The following is a 21,669-nucleotide window of genomic DNA, read 5'->3' as shown; positions in this document are numbered from 1 at the left end:
GTGTTAAAAGGGGTTGATCTTTTCTGTTCCTTTTTTTAAAACTCGGTTTTCTCCACAATTAGCTGATAGCCAGTTCTACCTGCAAGCTTGGCCTCCCTTAATCCAACGGTACTGTTAAGCTGGGAGTGTGAAGGCTAGCAGTTGTTTCCTCTAAGATACATGACACACCACAGCATCTTTTCAAACTGGAAAAGTCACTGGATAGTCCAAGAAGCTTGGAGGAGAGGAATGGCCACCCTACTTGCCCAGAGATCAAACTTCTGGCAATAGGGTCAACAAAGGGCTTAAATTATTGCCTCTAGCCATTTTTAAAAGGTAACACAATTCACACTTCCTTCAGTAAGTGAGCTCTCGTGTTACAATATACAAATTAAGCCTCCAATAAAATGCAGTTTTTTATTGTGTGGTTTGAACATTCTGACCAACCTCAGATGTTCTGAGGCGTTCATGTGATCCAATAAACCTAGCATTACAAGATCATGAGTTGGATCCCTGGTGATGCTACAGCAATCTGTGGCCAGGAGTCCAAGAGAGCACAATTGGCCTCACTCTCCCACCCCCATCTCTCAGCATGATGCTAGCCAGCACAGGAATCTGTTAGCTGACATAACAGAACTGGCAGTTAGCATTCTCTTCCTAAAGTGTTGAGCTGTCCAAGTACGTTGCATTAGCTGTAGATCAGAAATATGCAGTGGAAGCATGTGCTAGCCTTCACCCTCCTCGTGCTGGTTTATCATGTGAATTTTGAGAGACCTAGTAAATGGGTGGAATTGGAAACAGCTAAATTGGGTAGAATATTGTGAAAAAATGCCAAAAAAGTCTATAATTCTCAACATATCTTCAAGATATATCGCATTTGCAGTATGCAGCAGAATAATCACAATATGGTACTTTGCACTTATTGTGCAGCCCTATTGAATACTAATGGAATGTTATCAATCCCTTCCCTTAGATTTCTTTCACAATAATAATTGCAAAAACCTAAATTATCACAATATATCATTCAGCAGTGTGTGACGTAGGTAGTTTAGGAAGGTGGAGACAAGGTGAACAACCAAAGAAAATGAAAAGGGGGCTAGTCGTCTGTTTTGATGAAAGAAGGACTGCCAGTTGTTTTGACCCAAGGCAGCAAAGCCAAGTTACTGGCATGACATATGTCAGTCAGAGTTGCAGTGCCAAGATAGGTGCCATGAGCAACTGACAAGAACACTTACGACACCTGTTATAACAAGCAGTGTCATCCTTGAGGTGGACGGCCTGTCATGTCTGAATGAAGGTGACATACTTTCGTCTTTCGGATTTGTACAATAATGATGTGTTTTGAACAGACAGTACCCGCCATGGTGTGAATGAAAGAAAAGGGGATACAATGAAAAAAGAACAATGGTTCAGAGAGAGAGGGAGAGAGAGGGGAGAGAGAGAGAGATAGAGAGAGAGAGGGAAAATCTGTATCAACCAAGAAGAAAGGACCAATTAGAGTGAGAGAGGTAGGCTACACACATGGGGAGGGTGTGGAGAGATGAGAGCAGAAAATGAGCGGGACCTTGCTGTCAGAGGGACAAAATGACTCAGTGTGGTGCTCTCTCTCTCTCTCTCTGCTTGGACTGTCATTACTCCAGACCCAGTGACGCTCCTCCACACAATGAGGATTGGAAAAACTTTATGTCAGGTTATGTGAAGCTACTTCTGTTGTTGTAAGTATGCCTGTATGCCTGCACCTGTCTCCTCAATTGCCTGGTAGAGCTGTGAGGGTATTATCTGTGTGAGTCTGGCCACACGCAGTTCTCCCCCTGCAAGTGTGTGAGTGTGTGTGTTGCCAAACGCTGGGCTTCTGCGCGCTCCACCAGTCTCTTCGCTCCAGCACTCCGGCTGCTTTTCTCCACAGACGGACACATTCTCGCTCTCTGCTCTTCTTCTCTTCTCCCCTGTTGGAGTGTGGCTGCCGCTTCTTTGTCCTGGACACCCCCCTGGCCTCCATGAGTGCAACTGAGGACACCCAGTCTGTCCCTGAAAGGTAAGTTGGAAGTCTGCCCTCCAGCATCCAGCACCAAGCTTTCCTCATAGCTTATACAAACCTGCATCTCTACCACTGTAACATATCATATCCTAGCACAGGTTTTGGAGCAACCAGAGGTTTCTAGCACAGGTTTTGGTGCAGAGGACCATTTATATCATAGTCTGGTACAGATTTTGGAGTAGAGGACCAGTTATAATGTATTCTGTTAAAGGTTGGGGAGCAACAAGAAGTTTCTAGTACAGATTTTGGAGTAACCGGAGGTTTCTAATACACATTTTGGAGCAGAGGACTAGGTACCCTGTACAGTAGCACAAGTTTTGGAGTAGAGGAGAAGTTATCATATTCTAGCATAGGTTTTGGAGTAACTAGAGGTTTCTAGCACAAGTTTTGGAGGACAATTTACACTATATTTTAACACAGGTTTTGGGGCAGAGGACCAGTTATATCCTGTTTTGGTACATTTTAGAGTAGAGGACCAGTTATATTGTATTCTGTCAAAGGTTGTGGAGCAACAAGAAGTTTCTAGCACAGGTTCTAGAGTAACCAGAGATTTCTAGTACACATTTTGAAAGAGAGGACTAGTTACACTGCATAGTAGCACAGGTTTTCGAGTAGAGGACAAGTTACCATATTCTAGCACAGGTTTTGGAGTAACTAGGGGTTTCTAGCACAGGTTTTGGAGAACAATTTACACTATATGTCAGCACAGGTTTTTGAGCTGAGGACCAGTTATACCATAGTCTAGCACATGTTTTGGAGTAACCAGAGGTTTCTAGCACAGGTTTTGGAGCAGAGACCAAGTTATAATGTATTGTATATTGTATATGTATATATGTATATATTGCACAGATTATAGAATTATATACAGGTTATAGAGTAATTAGGATTTTGGAGTAGAAGACAGTTATTATATTCTAGCACAGGTCTTGGAAAACAATTTACACTATATATCAGCACAGGTTTTTGGGCAGAAGACCAGTTATACCACAGTCTAGCACAGGTTTTGGAGTAACGAGAGGTTTCTGGCACAGGTTTTGGAGGACCATTTACTCTATATGTTAGCACAAGCATTTGAGCATATAACCAGTTATACCATAGATGGTCCAGTTTTTGGAGTAACCAGAAGTTTCTAGTTTTTAGAGTAAACAGAGGTTTCTAATACACATTTTGGAACAGAGGACCAATTACATTGTACAGTAGTGCAGGTTTTGGAGTAGAGGACAAGTTACCGTATTCTAGCACAAGTTTTGGAATAACTAAAGGTTTCTAGCACAGGTTTCAGAGAACCATTTACACTACATGCTACACTACATGGTTCTTGAGCAGAAGACCAGTTATACCATAGTTTAGCACAGTTTTTGGAGTAACCAGAGGTTTCTAATACAAATTTCGGAACAGAAGACCAGTTACACTGTACGGTAGCCCAGGTTTTAGAGTAGAGGACGAGTTATATTCTAGCACAGGCTTTGGAGTAACTAGAGGTTTCTAGCAGGTTTTGAAGGACCATTTACACTATATGTCAGCACATGTTTGTGAGCAGAAGACCAGTTATATCATTGTTCAGCACAGTATTTGAAGTAACCAGAGGTTTTTCCAGCCCAGGTTTTTGAGAAAACGACAAATAATAACACATTCTAGCACAGGTTTTGGAGCAGAGAACAAGTTATAATGTATTCTAACACAGATTATAGAATTATACACATGTTGTAGAGTAATTCGTTTTCTAGCACAGGCTTTGGAGTGGAGGACCAGTAATACTGTCGAACTACCCTCCACAGTAGGGTAGATTTCCAGGACCAGGGTTACTGACCACTGCTATAGAACCTTTACAGTATGTGAATAGTCTTTAAATTTCAAAAAGGTTCTTGGTACCTTTAGTTTTAAGTGTAACATTGTGGAGTAGAGAACTCTATTCTTGCACAGATCTTGCAGCAGTGGACTTGACTATAGAATCAGAGGTCCAGACACAGACAAGAGTCACTTGACCTTCTAGAGTTCTTGCTGATGCTTGCATTTGTCACTGTTCTTTGCTATCTGCCATCCTTAGCCCAAACGAGATACAGAGGACGCATGCCCCATCCTCTTTGTTCACTTTTCCTTGAGCGGTGCTTGAGCTGAAAGTAAGAACATGGTGGTGGGTGGGTGTGTGTGTGCATATATACTGACCTACTTTAGAGCTTTCACGCCACCACATTTTGTAAAGTCAATTTTTGACGAAAAACTCTTTCAGCAGCTGAACTCACTGAAGAAACACCCCGGCCAAAAAGCTTGACCTGAGCAGAAACCTCTTGTCCGGCCTGAATTCTCTTGACAACTGTGACAACTGTTGGGCTTCGGTCTTGTTCAATGACTTGGCAATGACTTGCACATGCCACATCCCCTCAGCTGGATGGGCATGCTGGCATGCAGCCTAGACACATATAAATGCTTGATAAATTCAGGCTGCCTTTGCACCCCCTAGTTCTCGAATGACCACATCTGTGAAAGCTTTTGTTTTATAGAAAACTTTAATCTCGTAAAGCACAATCGCATGTTTTGATTCCGAGTTTAATGTCACCGAGCATGAGGATGCCTCAGTGCTTTAGCGATGGCAAACTGTGAATCGACAGAGAAAAGGGCTCTTAACGTTCCAGCTGTTTAGAGGTCTTAACATCAGGAGGTATCCCCATCATAGCTCAGCACAGTTCTCCTAGTAAAAGTGTAATTTACTGTTACTTGGTCATTTGAGCTCTAATTGGCCACCTTGTCAGAAAATTAAGCTTCTTGCTAATAAGGAATGTATGCTGAGCTTTTTTTGTCCCAGCTAAATCTGTTGCATTCCTGAGGGACCAGAAAAAAGGAGAAATAACGTCATGCCCAGGCAGACAGTTGAGATTCACTAAACAGACAGTGGCAATACCCGTCTTTCTGATTAAAGTATCTCATTTTGCTGCCGCTGTCTGGAGAAGAGCTAGAGAAACACTAATGTGTTTAGGCAGTATAAAATCTGTGCTTGTCTTTGGTCTGGTATTTGCTAATATGCAATGTGTTAATTCATTAGTTACACAGCATATTTAGTTTACAGGCTGTTCCCCAGTGTGTCTACTACATTAAATGCTGACTCCGTGCTTATTAAATTTCTGTGATTTTTTTGGAGACTTTGATCAGTGTGACCAACTAATGCACTTAATGTTAAATATGGCAGTAAATCTGTTAAAGGGGAATGATTTTGCAAAATTACTAGCGAGGTAGGCCCGTTTTAGACAGTCTGTAAGCTAGTGGCTAACAGTGATGTATGCACGGTGGCCAATGACGACAAATTTATTTCACTCACCAACGTTTCTTACCTTGATTCCAGTTTCTGTGGTGGAAAACACAACAGAGGGAACAGCAGTTTTCCTTAGCAGCCATTTGAAGAAATCCGCTTTGCAGTTTTTCACTGGTCTTGAGTAGTCTTTGACGGTTTTTAAGTTAGTTTGCACAGTTTAACTTTGGTACTTTTCTTGTAGCTTAAAAAGAATAAGCCACAACTTCAGGATTTCTGGTACTTGTCATGGCAACCAAAAAAAAACGCACCGTCCTGTATTTTCTCCATTTATTTTTGCATCCTGGTACAGCTCAGTTCACCACCATTCTGAACAATTAACCAGCAAGGTGGGATCAATCGCAGCTCATCTGATGAATAATGTAACTCACAGTTCTGAGTTTTGCTGACACTGTATGACACAACCCTGCCCACCCAAACAACATGAAACACGTACATGTACATGTACATGTAGGGCGTTGGGCGTTGTAAGGAAAAAATAGTACCCAAAAACATATTTTATGAGTTGAGCACTGTTTACCATTATCACTGTGACATATAAAACCTTATAAGACACATGTAAGTTCACTGGTTATTCTGCATAGCAGATAAAATGGTTGATATTTGTAGTGTAGACATACAGATGTCTGGTTCCTAGTACTATAATGGTGAACAATTTTGACTCTGTAAATGTCTCTAGAAAGGCACATTTTACACCAAACTACTCTGAATGATTTGGTTTACATCTAAACCATTGAATGATTAAGTCATTTTGCAAAATCAGCAGAGTTACCCTTTAAGCATCATGACCTCAACAGTTACTGAACGCATGGAAATGCAGTTTACTACAATTCTGTTGATGCAGCAATATTTAGTTATCAAATGAGAGCCCAGATGCAGATGTCCCAACTGGGCAAAGCACTGTTGGCACTATCTTAGTGTCAGGTTTTGCTGACTTGTCGACTGTATTTGCCAACTTTTGTGGGCATGTTTCTGAATGGTGAAGAAATCAAACACTTATTTTGCTTTTTTTGTAGACAGCAACCAACATAGCCTATATACTGCAGATACAGCCTGTGCAGAACCTTCTGTTGTTACTAGCATTAAGGCAGTTCCTAAAAAGCGAAAGCAATTGTTTGGCTAAGAATAATATTTACACAATTTTCCTATCACTTTAGATGTAGTCGATTAGCCAAGACACGTTTTGTATCTGAAAACTTCTTCTTTAGTTTTGTCCTGAAACTGTGAGGCTAATATAGCTAATAATGTCAACTGTTAAGCCACCAGCCAGCACTTTGTCTCAAACCATGTCAAGTTGGAAAGTAATCTCAAAAGGTTTTGCTCATGTAGTTTCTGACATTGCATGACATACTGTTATCTATAAAAAAAGGATAGAAGTATATCACATAGTTAAAACAGTAGTAGCAGTACCTCAAAACCTGAATTTCATCCATGCGTTTATGCATTTTTATAGATAATACTATGTAATGGTTATTTAAGACTACTTAACAATGTGACCCAGTTTGAGGCAAGTATGTGATGGTTTATGCATGCAGTTTGCACTGTAAGCTACCCTTACTTGTTAGCTACATTAGCCTCATACACTATATAGCCAAAAATGTGGACACTTGAGCATCACATACATATGAGGTTGTTGGTCATCCCATCCCAAAACATGGGCATTAATAGGCTGTCCCTGCCTGTGCATCTATAACAGCCTCCACTACTTGGAGAAGGCTTTCCACAAGATTTTGGAGTGTGTCTGTGGGAATTTGAGTCTATTCTGTCGAAAGAGAATTTGTGAGGTCAAACACTGATGTTGGACGAGAAGGCTTTGCTTGCCAAGTTGACATTCCAATTCATCCCAAAGGTGTTCAGAGGGGTTAAGGTCAGGACTCTGTGCAGGCCACTGGAACTCCTCCACACCAGACTCATCAAACCATGCCTTTATGGAGCTCACTTTGTGCACAGGACACAGTCATGCTGGAACAAGAAAGGGTCTTCCCCAAACTGTTGCCACAAAGCTGGAAGCATATAATTGTTTAGAATGTGTTCGTATGATGTAGCATTAACATCACCCTTCACTGGAACTAATGGGCCGAGCCCAAACCCTGAAAACCAGCCTCAGACCATTATCCCTCCTCCACCAAACTTTACTGTTGGCACTATGCATTCCGGTAGGTAAGGTTCTATTGGCATCTGTCAAATTAAGATTCATGCATCAAAGAGCCACATAGTTTCGTCCCCCCCCAGAGATTGCATTTCCACTTGTCCAGAGTCCAGTGGCAGCATGCTATACACCACAACAGCTGACGCTTGGAATTGCGCATAGTGATCTTAAGCTTGTGTGCAGATGCTCGGCCAGGGAAACCCTGAAGCTTCATGAAGCTTCCAATGCACAGTTCTTGTATCGATGTTGATTCTAGAGGTATGGCACTTCCATTTCACAATAAAAGCATTGACAGTTGAGCGGGGCAGATCTAGCAGCGCAGAAAATTTACTGCCAGTGTTTGCCTATGGAGATTGCATGGCTATGTGGTTGTTTTTATACACTTGTTAGCAATGAGTTTTGCTGAGATCCCTGAACTTAATAATTAAGAGGGGTGTCCACAAACTTTTGGCCATATACTGCAGCTCCAGGGCAAAACAAAAGAAGTAAAACACACAAAACATGTCATAGTAAGGTAAGTGGTACATTCAGTTTTGTCAGTCTCTTTAATGCCTTACCATGCTTTCTGAAGGGAAAAGATGTCCCCTTATGTCTTCATTGCTGTGTAGCAGCCAAGCTGTTTTAGTGGGCTCTGCAAGGTGTGCAGTGCCAATAGTCTGGTACCCAAGGAAGCATTAACTCTCCTGATTTGAAAAATCAATTCCTCTACTTCTTAATTTGAACTCCTCTATTGACACAGCATGAGGCTGCAGCAAATTGGTGCAGACCAAATGACCCTGCTAATATTAGCAGGCAGTGCCGTGTTGAACAGTGTTGGTGTAGTTCATTTTCATGCCAGCTCGAGACTTGTTCTTACACATCTCAGAATTGAATGCTGATGCTTTTGGCTGCCCTAGCAGGTTATTAATTCTGGAGGCGGCGACCCGGGAAAGTCACTAGGCAACAGCGCTGTCAAGTACCATCAGTCTAAATATTCATCCCACTTACAGATATAATGATAAAACAGAAAAAATGTATGAAAGTTGCAACAGAACAATATAGTAATAGATAATCAACAGTACTGTAAAATATATTTATTGAGACAGACCACTAGCACACCTGCATATCCTAATCACAAGCAAAAGCCTATTAACCACAGCCATGGCCTGCCGGTGTGCCCAAAGTTTTATTACAAACTTCTATAACCTAAGAATAGCTCAACCAGTTTGCATTGAAACCTCTGTAGTTACTGAATAATAAGGCTTAGAATGTAATAAGACTAATATTTTAAGAGGTTAAAACCCTGTTTCAGTTTGGGCCCTGTGATTTTGCAGTACTCATTTACATGTGGACACCATAGGTGTCCTATTTGTCATTTTAGGGGAACCTAGCATCCTGTGACTCCACAATGGCCTCTTACCCAAAATTCCTTTGCAATACAACCTAGGATCAATCATGAGGCCTTTCCCAAACAGTGTTGTGGTAGTTACTCAAATAAAGTAATCTATTACAACAGAGGAAGTGCTGATGAGGCTGCAGGTTTTCATTCCAGCAAAGCAGGAGCACCTGATCTGCTTTTGTTCGAAATAGCTTACTATAGCGTACCGATGGTGCCCAACAATGATGCCCCATTAGTTTTCCCTGCTGGTTTTAAGGTGGGTTTGCTGAACTTGTCTATTCAATAAAGATAACTTACTGCATAAACCAGGGTTTCTCAAACACTGGGCCATGGACCACACTTTGGTGGTCCTCGGGCCAATACTGAGGGGGCCCAGTGGTCTGTAGTGGGCTGATGATGGCACTTTGTCATATAAATTGGAGAAAAAGGAACTGGCTTAACAATAAAACAATAAAACAATAAAACAGAAATATACAATGTTTGCTAATGGTAAACAGTATTAATATTAATAAATTATGCAACCAAGGTAGCTTTGTCAGTTGCCCCTTGCTTCTACAAACAAAATAGACTAATCTCATGTTTCAGTTGTGCAGTCATGAGCAACTGGCATAAAACACTGTTGTAGAAACATCCTGTTCCATTTGGCACTATTCTAGCTGATTTCTGGTAATAAAGAAGCTTATGTTAGGCCAATTTGTTGATACTACATCTGCACAGCATTGGCTTTTCACACTCACATGTGGAGTTGCACTGCTTATTATTCAGTCAAACTGTGATACCAAATGCACACTTTAAAACCTACCACCCTCAAGGACCCCTACCCCATATGTCTGCAGTTTATTGACGTCACTGAAGTCCTGACTTAGGGGAGGATGCCTTCTGGGACAGGCCCTAACTGAACGTAGCCTGATGGCAGCTCTGCCTCTACAGCCTTCATAGTAGGATATTGGTTTCTGGAGGTCCCAGATCCCTTGTACATTTCCTGCCCTAATATCACTTTAACTAGGAAGGGCTTGTTAGTTAGGGGTACTTCAGAATCAGTGCCGAGAACCAGTGTGGTAGGACATTGATAATAGTTATTTATGTTGCATTGCAGGAGCATTCAGTTCTCGTCATGGGTGCTGACTTGAGTTTAAGGGCCCATATTATGGAAAAACACATTTTCCTCATTTTTTTTTAAATAACAGAGTTTGATGGAATGAAAACTAAGCTGCAAAAACACTCTGTTTTGAATTCACTGTTTCCGTGATGTCATGAAAACCAACGCATGTACATGTATCCTCCTTTCCAGTCTATAGCAGTTTAGCTTTGCCCATTCATGCTGAAGTTATAAGGAGTGTTTCTAAAAAATAAAATAAAATTTTTGTCTAAATCCAGTGAAAGATTTCACTTTGAGGGTGGCATGTGAATAAATGATCCAAGATTATGGGTGAATATAATGAAAATATTAATAATGTATTTGAATAAATGTTTATATTGAGTTATGCAGTGATGGTGTAGCTTACCCACACCGAGTTCAGCTTTGGCAGGTAGCCTGCTTTCAGCGGTCTGCATGCAGAGCAATATTAACCTTATAAACAGCATCATTTGAATTCAGCTGCAGCTTTATCTCTCATTATTCTACATCTCCACTACAAAAGGGACTTTGGGACAACTACAGTGACCAGAGAAAAGTCATTATCCTCATATCAGTGGGAATCAAGGCTCCAACAGAAAACTTAGTGATGCAAAGTTTCTGTAACTCTTCATTTGGCTAGCCCAGTGTAGATGCTTATCCTGCTTCTAATTCACATTCAACTAAACATCTATTCAGTTCATCCTAACTTTCCAAAATGCTAACCCCAGCCTTAACTTTTGCCTTAACCCTAATGAGTTTCATCAGCTAGCTTGTTAACAATTTGAATGTCTGTATATCATCTACTGGGGGCTAGCCAAATAAAGTAGGACCTTAATTTCAGTCAGCTTTGATTAGTCTCTGTAATTTACCAATGAAGTGCTTATAAACCACCAGAGATAACAAAGTAGATAATGTAATCACTTTTTCTGTTTAAGATTAAGATTCTCATTTAAGATCATGAGCAGGTCAAATGATGAAAAATAAGGAAATCAATTAAATTACATGTCCTTAAGAATGTGCTCTGAATCTATTCAAAGGATTCATTGTCAAGTGAAAATAAAATTCTAATAAAATGCAAAATTAAGTCAGCTAAGCTTTGTGCTGTACCAGCGTCTGCTTGCTGTAGAAGACCAACATGCCAGGCTAGAGCAAAATAGGGGAAAAAAACAGTGAATCAAATATGCACATGCCGAAAACAGCACATCAATCATGTTTTCCAAGCGTGAAATGCAATTTCACCATCACGGCTATTTTCAAACTGTTCTATGTCATTTCACTACTTCACTACAATGGCACTACCAAGCTTTGTGTTAGCTTGGTAGTTTCTGGTGGGCAGTGACCCAATGACCTGCTGTATGTGGTGCCTATGGTTCTGGTCATATAGTATATACACCCTGGATAGTTGTTCCAGTTCTCCAAAGTGACTTTAAAGAGTAACTACACCCCACTATTTTCAGCTAACTCCACCCCTGGCTCAACTTTGAAAAATGCTCAAAAATGGGAGGGACACGCTGGGAGGGGCACTGCAGTGATCTACAGGTTTGGAGGTGGGGCTGTGAGGGAAACTGGGTGGGCTAAGCTGCTGTGTTTTTAGAGCTAATGTACGTTAGCTACCAGAAAATATGGACAGTAACCAACTCAAACGGCACTTTTACAACTGAGAGGTCTTACGGTTGATGATTTTTCTCTACTACTGTCCCCATCTTTGATGAGGGAAGGTGTTACTGATCAAGCAGTGTGTCTTGAGCCTTAACAGTATAAGCCACTGACTCAAGCCGCCGAAGAGTTAATGTAGTGCCAGAAAATGATTAGCAGTGAGCAGCAGAGGCGTCCAAATGGTAGAACACTTCTGAAACCGTGACAGCTAACCTCTAATGATCTGTTCAGCAGGTCTATATAACCTGATGTTCTCTCTCATTCTAGGCTAATATGGTCTCATATTTATGAGCACGACATGAGCAGAGCCGTCTCTCTACATGGCTCTGGACACGAGTAGGGCATCATTAGGGGGCGGTAACGTTGGTTGACTCATTTGCATACTGCAACGTGTCATCGTACTTTGGTAGGAAGACATGCGTTCCACGCCTATAGCAGAGTTGAACCAGAGGGGTGCTGCAGAGGTGAACTGACCACGATAAACATGATATTTTTACAGTTTGGAAAGATGTGTTCACATTTCAAGCAAGGCTGCTCTATTTGTTATTATTACAGAGCAGTGCTAGAGGGTGTAGTTACTCTTTAAATAGAATCGAATTGCAGACGTCATGTTGGTTTGAAATGAGTGTGATTAGTTTTCCTGTCTAGGCCCTGAATGCAACACAGGAGAGTTCATGAGAGTGGGAAACGAAACTAATTAATTTGTTGCTCTGCTTAAGGGTTTAACAGCACTCTCTTTCTTTTTTCTGTTGCACATGCAAAGACCCTTCCCATATGCCTTGTGTGTGAGGGCAGACAGACAGCGAGTTCTCATGAGAGTCTGTCATCTTACCCACCCAGAGCAGTTGCTTTCTTGAGGTCATTTACTGGAGTTATCATACACTCACACAGCTCTAAGGCTTCCTATGGGCCCCCTATATCATTGTAAACAAGCAAGAAAAAGTGATATTATTGTCTAAACTTGGCTTTTAAAGCCAAAGTGCTCTGAAACGAAATCACTGCTGACTGGAACTGTTTTCAAATGAAATCTCCTTCTTTAACCGTCAAACAAAACGGTGTCTGCCCTGCGGCAGTTCTGTATGTACAGCCTTCCCCCCCTGCATCTTCCAACATCAGAAAGAGCGATGGGAGTACATGATGGCAATTTCTTGCTGCAAAATGAATCAGGGCCCATGTCGGGGGTGCTTATTGGTTACCCCCCTCCTCAGCACGACAAAGACTGTTTCTCACTGTCAGCATTCTGCAGCCCTACAGGTCTACACTTTATCAAATTCATTTTCAGAAAGCTGCTAGTACAATGTTTCAAGCATCACTACACTCTTACGTTGTTGGAATGATGGCATGAAAGAACCACTTTGGTTCCCTCAGCATCTTTTAATGGATGGTCCTTTAAATAGGAATTTTTGTAAGTCATGTATGAATGTGAAGAACCTTTTAAGAACCCTTTTTTATGAGTGTGATGTAATCGTTTGCAAAAAAAATGATGGAACAATAAGACGTAACAATGAACCAATGGTGCTTACTTAAGAGAGGAGATAATTTCCCTCTGCCGCTCTTATAGCCTCCTCTCTTTGGGAATGCTTTGCACTAGATTTTGGGACATGGCAGGGATGCAAGGATTCATTCCATTCAGCCACAAGGGCATTAGTCAGGTTAGGCACTGATGTTGGGGGATAAGGCCTGGCTCATAATCTGCATCCCAGTTCATCCCAAAGGAGATTCATGGGCTCAAGGTCAGCACTGTGCAGGCTAGTCAAGTTTTTCCACACCAAACTTTTTTTGTCATGCTGGACCTGAAAAGAGTCTTCCCCAAACTGCTGCCACAAAGTTGCAAGCCCACAGTTCTTGAGTACTCATCGGTGCAGCCCCAGACCGTTATTGCTCCTCAGTCAAACTTTACTGTTGGCACTTTGCATTAGGTAGCGTTCTCCTGCCTTCTGCCCAACCCAGACTTGTCCATCAGACTGCCAGACTGTGAAGCATGTTTTCACTGCTCCAGAGTACAGAGTTAGTGTGGTTCACACCAGCCCAACCCAACGCTTGGCATTGTGCATGGTGATCTCAAGCTTGTGTGCAGCTGTTCGGCTCTGCAGCCACAAAGGAAATCCAATCCATGATGTGACTGATGAACAGTTCTTGTGTTGATTCTTCCAGAGACAGTGTGGAACTCAGTAAGGAGTGCTACCAAAGACAAACGACTTTTCACACTGCTCGGTTCAGCAATTGTCGGCCTCGTTTTGTGGACTTGTGTGGCCTTTCCTGTCATGGCTGAGCTGCTTTTGCTCCTAAACATTTCCACAACAAAAGCAGAACTTACAGTTGACCAGGACAACTCTAGCAGACTAACTAACTCAGTGGAAAGGTGACATCTGCCAATGTTTGTCTATCGAGATTGCATGGTTGTATGCTTGATTGTATGCGTATCTTCCCCATACTTTTGGCCTTGTAGTGTATGTCTTTTTAGAGGCAGGTGACTGACATGTAAATTCTGAAGGCACTAAGCATCAGTGTCCCCACATCTAAGCTCCTCAGACACTGTAGGGTCAGTGGTTTGAGTGTCAGGCACAATAGATCCCTCAGTGCTAGCTGTCACAGTCACTTGCTTTGATTTAAAGAATCGTTTTAGCACGCTTCATTGTACCGTTTCATAGCTAACTGCTGGGCTAACTGCTATCAAGGTAACAATGTGTTTTATCTGCTCCCAGAATCCTGTAGTAGTTTGTCACTGCTTGTAGAGAGCGTTCTGGTTATATTCAAACCAGTAAAGAATTATAGCAGTCAATCAGAAAGAAGAAGAGGTCAAATAAAGTTTATTTTTATTGCGTTGACTGTGGTGCAGGTTGACCCAATAGAAGTAGACCCAACAGACCTATGAATAACTATTACTAATGTTTTTAGGTATCTATTCCTATGCAACACAAGGTGTAGAATAAATTCATATGTGTGGGATAGATACTGAAAATTCTTTGGCTTATATTTGACCCCAGGTGATTTCCCTGTTCCATAGTCCATGTCTTAAAACCTTAAAAGGCCAGGAACTATTGGTGGGTTCAGGCTACCATTCCTCACCTCTATAATGTAAGAATAACTGAGCCAAGTTGCATTGTTTTTCATTGAGTTATAGAATAATATGCCTTAGGAAGCAATAAGGCTGTGAATTTAAGGGGTTAAACTACATTTCTTCAGGGCAGAGCACCAGAATCTCTCACCTAATATTCCACAAACTCACCAAACCCCCTGCTTAGATACACCACAGATCAAATAATAATATGAAACAATCACAGTATAACAGTGGATTACTTAAACATTCTAAATAACATTTTAAATAATAAGCATTTTAAATTCACTTGAAGAATCTTTGCTTTTAAAAACGATCACCCGCCATTCATCCTTATCCCTTCTGTCCCTGCTTTGCCTCATTCTCTTGCTGTCCCAACTGAAGGATCCTGGATTTGAAGGCAGCTCTGGGAAATTAGCATGCAGCCCCATTGTTTATTATCATGCCACTATGCTCCCACACAGTTTATAGGGAAATAGTGAAGAGATTAAAGTAAGATTAGCTAAGCTATAAAGGATTAAGAAGATAGGAGGCCAGGAAATGATCTGTCTATCCAATTCAGGATATGAAGCGTGTGTCTATTTGCAAGAAGGTCTTAATTTAATACAAATGACCTTAAAACTCAGACAATGATGACCTTTAAGGGGATTATACTGAAAGACAGATGGCCAAAGACAAGAAATCAAGTATAATAAAACAGATGTAGAAATGCAGGGAGAGGGCTAGAGGAGGAGTCCGGGACGATGGGATAGAGGGAGAAAACAGAGAGAGAAATGAAGTGAGACAGGGACATGACCAGAAAGCCGGTGTTTGTTTGTATTTTATGTAGATTTCATTTCTTGGGCCTTCATGGTCTCTGATGAATAACTGAAAATGAATAACTTGGAATGTGTGTGTGTGTTTATCTGCAGACTCAAGTGTGATGTGGTGAATATAAATATGACTGGACTGTTAACCCTGAACAAGCCAACCCTTTGACCTACACAGGCCAGCAAACAACTGGAAACCCGTCAAGAAGATTCTGGTTTGACACATAAAGTTACATAACGTGACCTTTTTTATAACCAAATGTAAAATATCTAAATGTAACTATTTGAACACAATTACATAAACCTCACAACTATGTACACCCTGAACTCCATTTCTGGCTACATAACAGTGTTTCTTTTAGGATGGACCACAGAATAAATGTGCTAGAAATGGTGGATGTAACATTACAGGCCTTACCGCATTTTTCAGACATGCCAGCATAAGAGACGATATATTGTAGAAAAAATCCCGGTCAAACTACATTCCATTTTGTTTATTTGTTTTTTTTCCAATACCCCCCCTATTTAATTATGTCCAATTCTACCCACTAGCTAGGTCTTGCCCCCAGTCACACAATGCTGCCAACGCTAAGAGGATGAAGGCTAGCACAAGCTTCCTACGAGTTGTGTGAAGCCAGCCACTGCATCTTTTCGAACTGCCGCTAATGCAACACCATTGGACAGCTTAACGTGCCTGGAGGAGAATGTTAACTGTCAGTTCTGTTATGTTACCCAACAGACGCCTGTGCTGGCTAGCACTGTGCTGGGTGATGGGAGAAGAAGGAGGCCATCCTACCCACCCAGAAAGTGGGGCCAAGTGTGGTCTCTCAGACCTGCAGCTTTAGGATGGCTGTGGCACCTCCAATGATTGAATCTTGTGATGATAGGGCCAACGCTTTGTTGAGTTTCTAAGTGAAATATGTTCACACATCCTCTACAGAGAACACATTTCTCCACATTTTACTGCACGCCTGTTGTTTATTTGTGATTTAAGTTGTGGCACACTTTATTTTGTATATTCGTTTTTTCCCAGTATGTTAAACTCAGCAAATAAACACAAACTGTGCACAAAATTTGCAGAAAAATAGCCATATTTAAGTGTGTTCCCTGTAGAGGATGTGTTCATGTATTTTCAGGTAGAAAATTCACAAAACCTATAAGGTGGCCATGGGTGTTCAAACTTTTTCACACAACTGTACGTAGTCATTGCATGACAGTTTAGTCACGTTTTAAGTATAATAATTGTCACTTCTCATTTTAAAAGCTGCAAGCACACACGTTCCTGAGCTCCTACTGGTGTGGGTTCATTTTTGTTCTCTTTAAATGATCCGCACAAAAGCAAATTGTGTGCTAGTACAATATTGCCATGTGCCCTTGTGGAGAAACTTCAGACTGCTAAACATGTATGAGCGAGTGAGTGAATAGGTTCCAAAGTCACGTCCACGAGCTTGACGTATTTTTAAAAATGAGGTACTTTCCATCTTTATAGAGAATGTGCTCTGGAATTCAGCTATAGGGTGACTGTGGAAAGCCAGGATATATTAAATTTTCTTAATTTTACAACTCATCTGAAGCATACATAGACTTAAGCTGTATGGAAACTGCTTAGGACTTTCCTCTGACAGTATGTGGCACTCTGGGAAGCCTGCAGAAGAGACAGAGAAGAATTTGTTCTACCGTATACCAAGAGCTTAGTAATGTATTGTAATAATCTCCAGTTTTAACAGTAAAAAAGAATACAATATTGCATACAAACATGATTTAATATTAATTAGCAAGCTGTTTAAAATGAAATTTATTGTGTCTGGTTTTCTATCGGTTCTCTTTCTCAGCAAGCTATTGCTTTTGAGGCATATTCACTGTGCCAGTTATCACTGATATTCCATTACATCAACCCAGTGCCCAGGCCTAGTTCAAACAAATATGTCTTAATAAAACAGACTGTTTTCCAATGGACCACAGAATAAATTAGGTGCTATAAATGGTGAATGTAACATTACAGCCTTTACTGGACGTGGAAAGATCAGAGGCACGCCGGGGCAAGAGAAGATATATTCATAGAAAATGAAAATACAGTGTGAGTGGTAGAGTCTGTGTAATCTGTATGACAATTCAATCACATTTTGTAATCATTAGAATCAGACATTTTGTCAGATTTTATGTATAAAGCTGATAAATACTGTCCAGGTTTCCTCCATCCAAGCAAATGAATCAAATTATTATTATGTCTTTCCAAAATCATAACAGTTAGATGATAGCAAATGATCACATAAATGTAATAAACCTTTTTCTCAAAGCGTTGAGCTCATTTCAGTAAGGCTGAGAGTGAAGAGCTGTTTTGAGGGACAGATGTGAAGATGGCTTTAATAGTTTCAGCTCTGCAAGGGTATGAATCAGCACTGGGCCTCAGGGAACTGGAAAGAGGTGCTATTGGTAATATGCTGCATGCTATTGCTAATTAGCCTAGCCAGAAGGGTTATTACTTTTTCTGTCCTTTCGGATGAAGCTCCTGTGCTACTGGCTAGTAGTTTCCTGCATGATGTCCTACAATGGACTGGTACTTTGCCTGATTACCTGACTGGAATTGGCTAGTAGTTTCCTACAAAATGTGACAGGACTGGCTTCAGGTTGCTGCTTTCTGCATTAGAATTAGCTACTCTAGTCACAATGGCTGTGGCTGAAACTGAAGGCAGCTGTGTCGATGCCTTGCTGCCCACTCTGTCTCATAGGTCTGTGCCTTAGAAAGTATCTCTGTGATAAAGTCACCTACAACCAAATTGCGTTTGAGAAGCACTTTGAAGGAAGTGATACATCACATCGTCGGCAACAGCTTGTTGCTAGCTGTCAGTGCTTAGCTGTGTTAGCATTAGCCATTAGTATGTTTACCCAGATATGTCTTTTATGAAGGCTAGCATACTGAATTTTTCTTAACCTAAATGCAGCATTACTGATGATACTTACACACTGCCTATAAAAAAAAACACAGCCAAACCAAGGAACCTTAGCAGGCATCATTTAGCACAAACATTTAATTCGGGCATGACCGGTTGCTTTCCTGCATCAGAATACTGTGTGTGTAGGCATTTACATGTACATTTATAACATTTGACAGACGCTTTTATCCAGAGCGACTTACAGTTGGAGCATTTTACACAGGTAGGCAAAGGTAGTGTTAGGAGTCTTGCCCAAGGACTCTTATTGGTATAGTGTAGGGTGTTTTTAGCCAGGTGGGGACTGAACCCCAGTCTACAGTGTAGAAGCAGAGGTGTGGCCCACTACACTATACCAACCACAGCATAGGCAGCATTAGTTACATGTCATGCCACTAGGCTGGACACTGAAGTCTGCAGTGTGGTGCAATATTTAACCTCTTGGGCCCCCTGAATTTCTCAAAATCAACACTGCAGACTAATTTTAAATTGAAGTATCATCACTGGGTTACTTGTCACTCATTACCAATATTCAATTACATTACCCTACACCCAGGCTTAGTGCAAACAAGTATTAAAAAAAGCTTCAGCTACCTCTTAGCAAACATTTCCATTACATATTTCAGTCATTTAACCATGGTGTTGCTTGGAGTGATTTACAATGTGGAATTTAACAAGATTCAAGAGACGAGTCTTCATATGAAATGCGATGAAAATAATTCTTCCATGCTGCTGTATTGCATATTTTCAAAGGTGGGAATGTTTCAGCTACAGTCCCCCCTCAGGTTAACATGCGACAGGCCTACCTATTCAGTAGTTTTTGATACAGTGCTATGGCTTAGTGAAGTTTCCTCAAGGCCTTACCAATTTCATGCCTGTTTTACAAAGAATGTAAATGCTTGCTACCACATATGCTAGACTTTCCATGTTCAATAGTTTCAGAAATGTGGTAACTTGATTATACATGAGTGAACTTTGTGGCTTTTGAAGCTTCAGTTTCTTTTTCCACATTCTACAACCTTTATATTAGGCAGTCACCTGAACCCACCAAGAGCCAAAGCACCTGCAGATAATTCTCCAGCAGGTATTTGTTTCACCCATACACCACAACAGCTGATTCACTAATTAGGCACCCTTCACTGTTTAAGAGAAGAGCTCATTAGGGAAATCAGGTGTGTGCTGATCAGGCTTGGAACAAATGCACTGGTGTAGAAGAAGCAGTCCCTACAAGCACAAACGCTCACACACAAGGCTCTGTTCAGACAGATGGTACTGTGAATTAACGTTTCCATGTTTACAAACATATTCAACACCTTTAAAAGTTGTAAGATTTGTCTGGTTTACAAATGACACTATGGTATTTTGCACTGTGTCATATTTGACCAGCAAAATGAATTAATTTTAAGTGATATTGGTTTTATAAAGAAAATGGGTAATTATTTTTTAAATTCACAATTGCAACTACCCTACTGTACAATTTGCTGGCCGGTTCAATTTTACCTGACCTCTTTTTTGATTGGTTACCTCATGGAAAGTGAGACGTAGCAGACGAACAGGAGCTTTTTTGCTGAACGATCCACAGCAGGAAAAGACGTTCCATGGAAGAACAAGCATAGGATATAATGGTGTTTTAGGTGGAATACACTTCGCCATCTGAACACAGGCTACTTTTCTTTTATGCCGTCATTCACTGAACGAGTGACCAAACAATTTCTGAGATTTAAATGGTTTACAAAAATGTTAACAAACTGAAAACCATTTTGATCCATATTCAATGTAATTATGTCGATATACATATACATACACTTCATTCAGCCAATGAGCTGCTCCACTCGCCAATCAATCAGTACTCAGTGGCAGTAATGCTAACCATACAGCACTCAGTAGCAGTAATGTTAGCATCCTACTTCCCAAAACCTGTCTGCTGTAGAAAAAAGGAAGTGTGCAGGTAAGTTTTCTTTGCTTTTTTAAGTGAAATACATCCTTATACTACTGAAAATTATGGGAAAGTTTTGGACAGGTAGTTATTTAAAAAATATTTTAACTTTTCATTTCTAGCTGTTTAGTGCCATTCACCCCTGTTCATTGAGGACTAACTCTTGGGTGCCTCCTGGTGTTTTGCAGTCATGTTTTTGATACAACAGGAGTGATAGGAAGTGGGCAGGCTTCCCTTAAATTGGCTCTGGTCAGACTTTCTACCAAGGCACTGGCCAAGACACAATTTGAACCCTGTCTCACATCACGTTGACTGAAAGGCGGGAGAGGGAGGATGATCCCACCCACCCAGAGACTAGTTATGCTCTCATAGACTCCCCGCTATGTATGGACATGGCATTAGGGCCGATCCTTAGGCAGCTGGCAACTTGGGAGCCCCAATATGATTATTTTGATAAGATTTGGAAATTATTTTCACAAACACACTGAAGAAGCAAATACACTAAGCTTTTATCACATTTGAAAAAAAGCATGAGAGTGTTATTTTTGCCAAAAAATGAGTGCATATTTGATTGCATATATTATACCTAATCATTTGTAACATTCTGAAATGCAACCTTCAGAATGCACTTTTACACTGTAGGTGCCACAAAATCCTGAGCTGAGTTAAACCTCAAATCCGCTATAAAACTGTGGGCCTCCAGGCCAGTTCAAACAGGCTTTATACTCAGCACACTCCATGAGGCCAGATCAAATCAGCTCCAGACTGCTGCTCAGACACACCATCATCTGCGCTCTGCACAGGATGCCCCAGCAGTCACTGAGCACCCTACGTGCTGCTGTTATTTACTCTAACATTCAAGAGTTCAGAAAATGGTTTAATAAAATAAAACCAATTTAGTTGCAGATAATTGTGCTGATTTCAATATGCTTGTTCTGTTCAGGGAGCTGTAAAAAATGAAAAAATGTTAGATGTGTCCAGAATGACAAACAGAGCTGTAGCTTTAAAGATGATGGAGAAAGCTGTATAATATAGTGAAGTTAATAAATTAATATCCAGAATGCCTTCTTTCTTCAAAAGCAGTGATTAAATGGAGGCAGATAAGGTGACAAAAAATACATATACAAAAATGTAGAAAAATACATCTTAAAATACCTTCTAGTGACTTAAGTATAACATTTAAATCTACAGTACTGTGCAAAAGTCAGAAACCACCCCATTTATTTAATTTCCAGTCAAACAGCCATTAAGTACAAGTTATTCATTTTCAGGAGATGTTTCTAAGGAGATTAGATACAAAATAGTCCAGTTGCAT

This window comes from Colossoma macropomum, unplaced genomic scaffold (genome assembly GCF_904425465.1).
Source record: "Colossoma macropomum unplaced genomic scaffold, Colossoma_macropomum, whole genome shotgun sequence".
Taxonomy (NCBI): domain Eukaryota; kingdom Metazoa; phylum Chordata; class Actinopteri; order Characiformes; family Serrasalmidae; genus Colossoma; species Colossoma macropomum.
Note: the sequence above shows the minus strand (reverse complement) of the source record.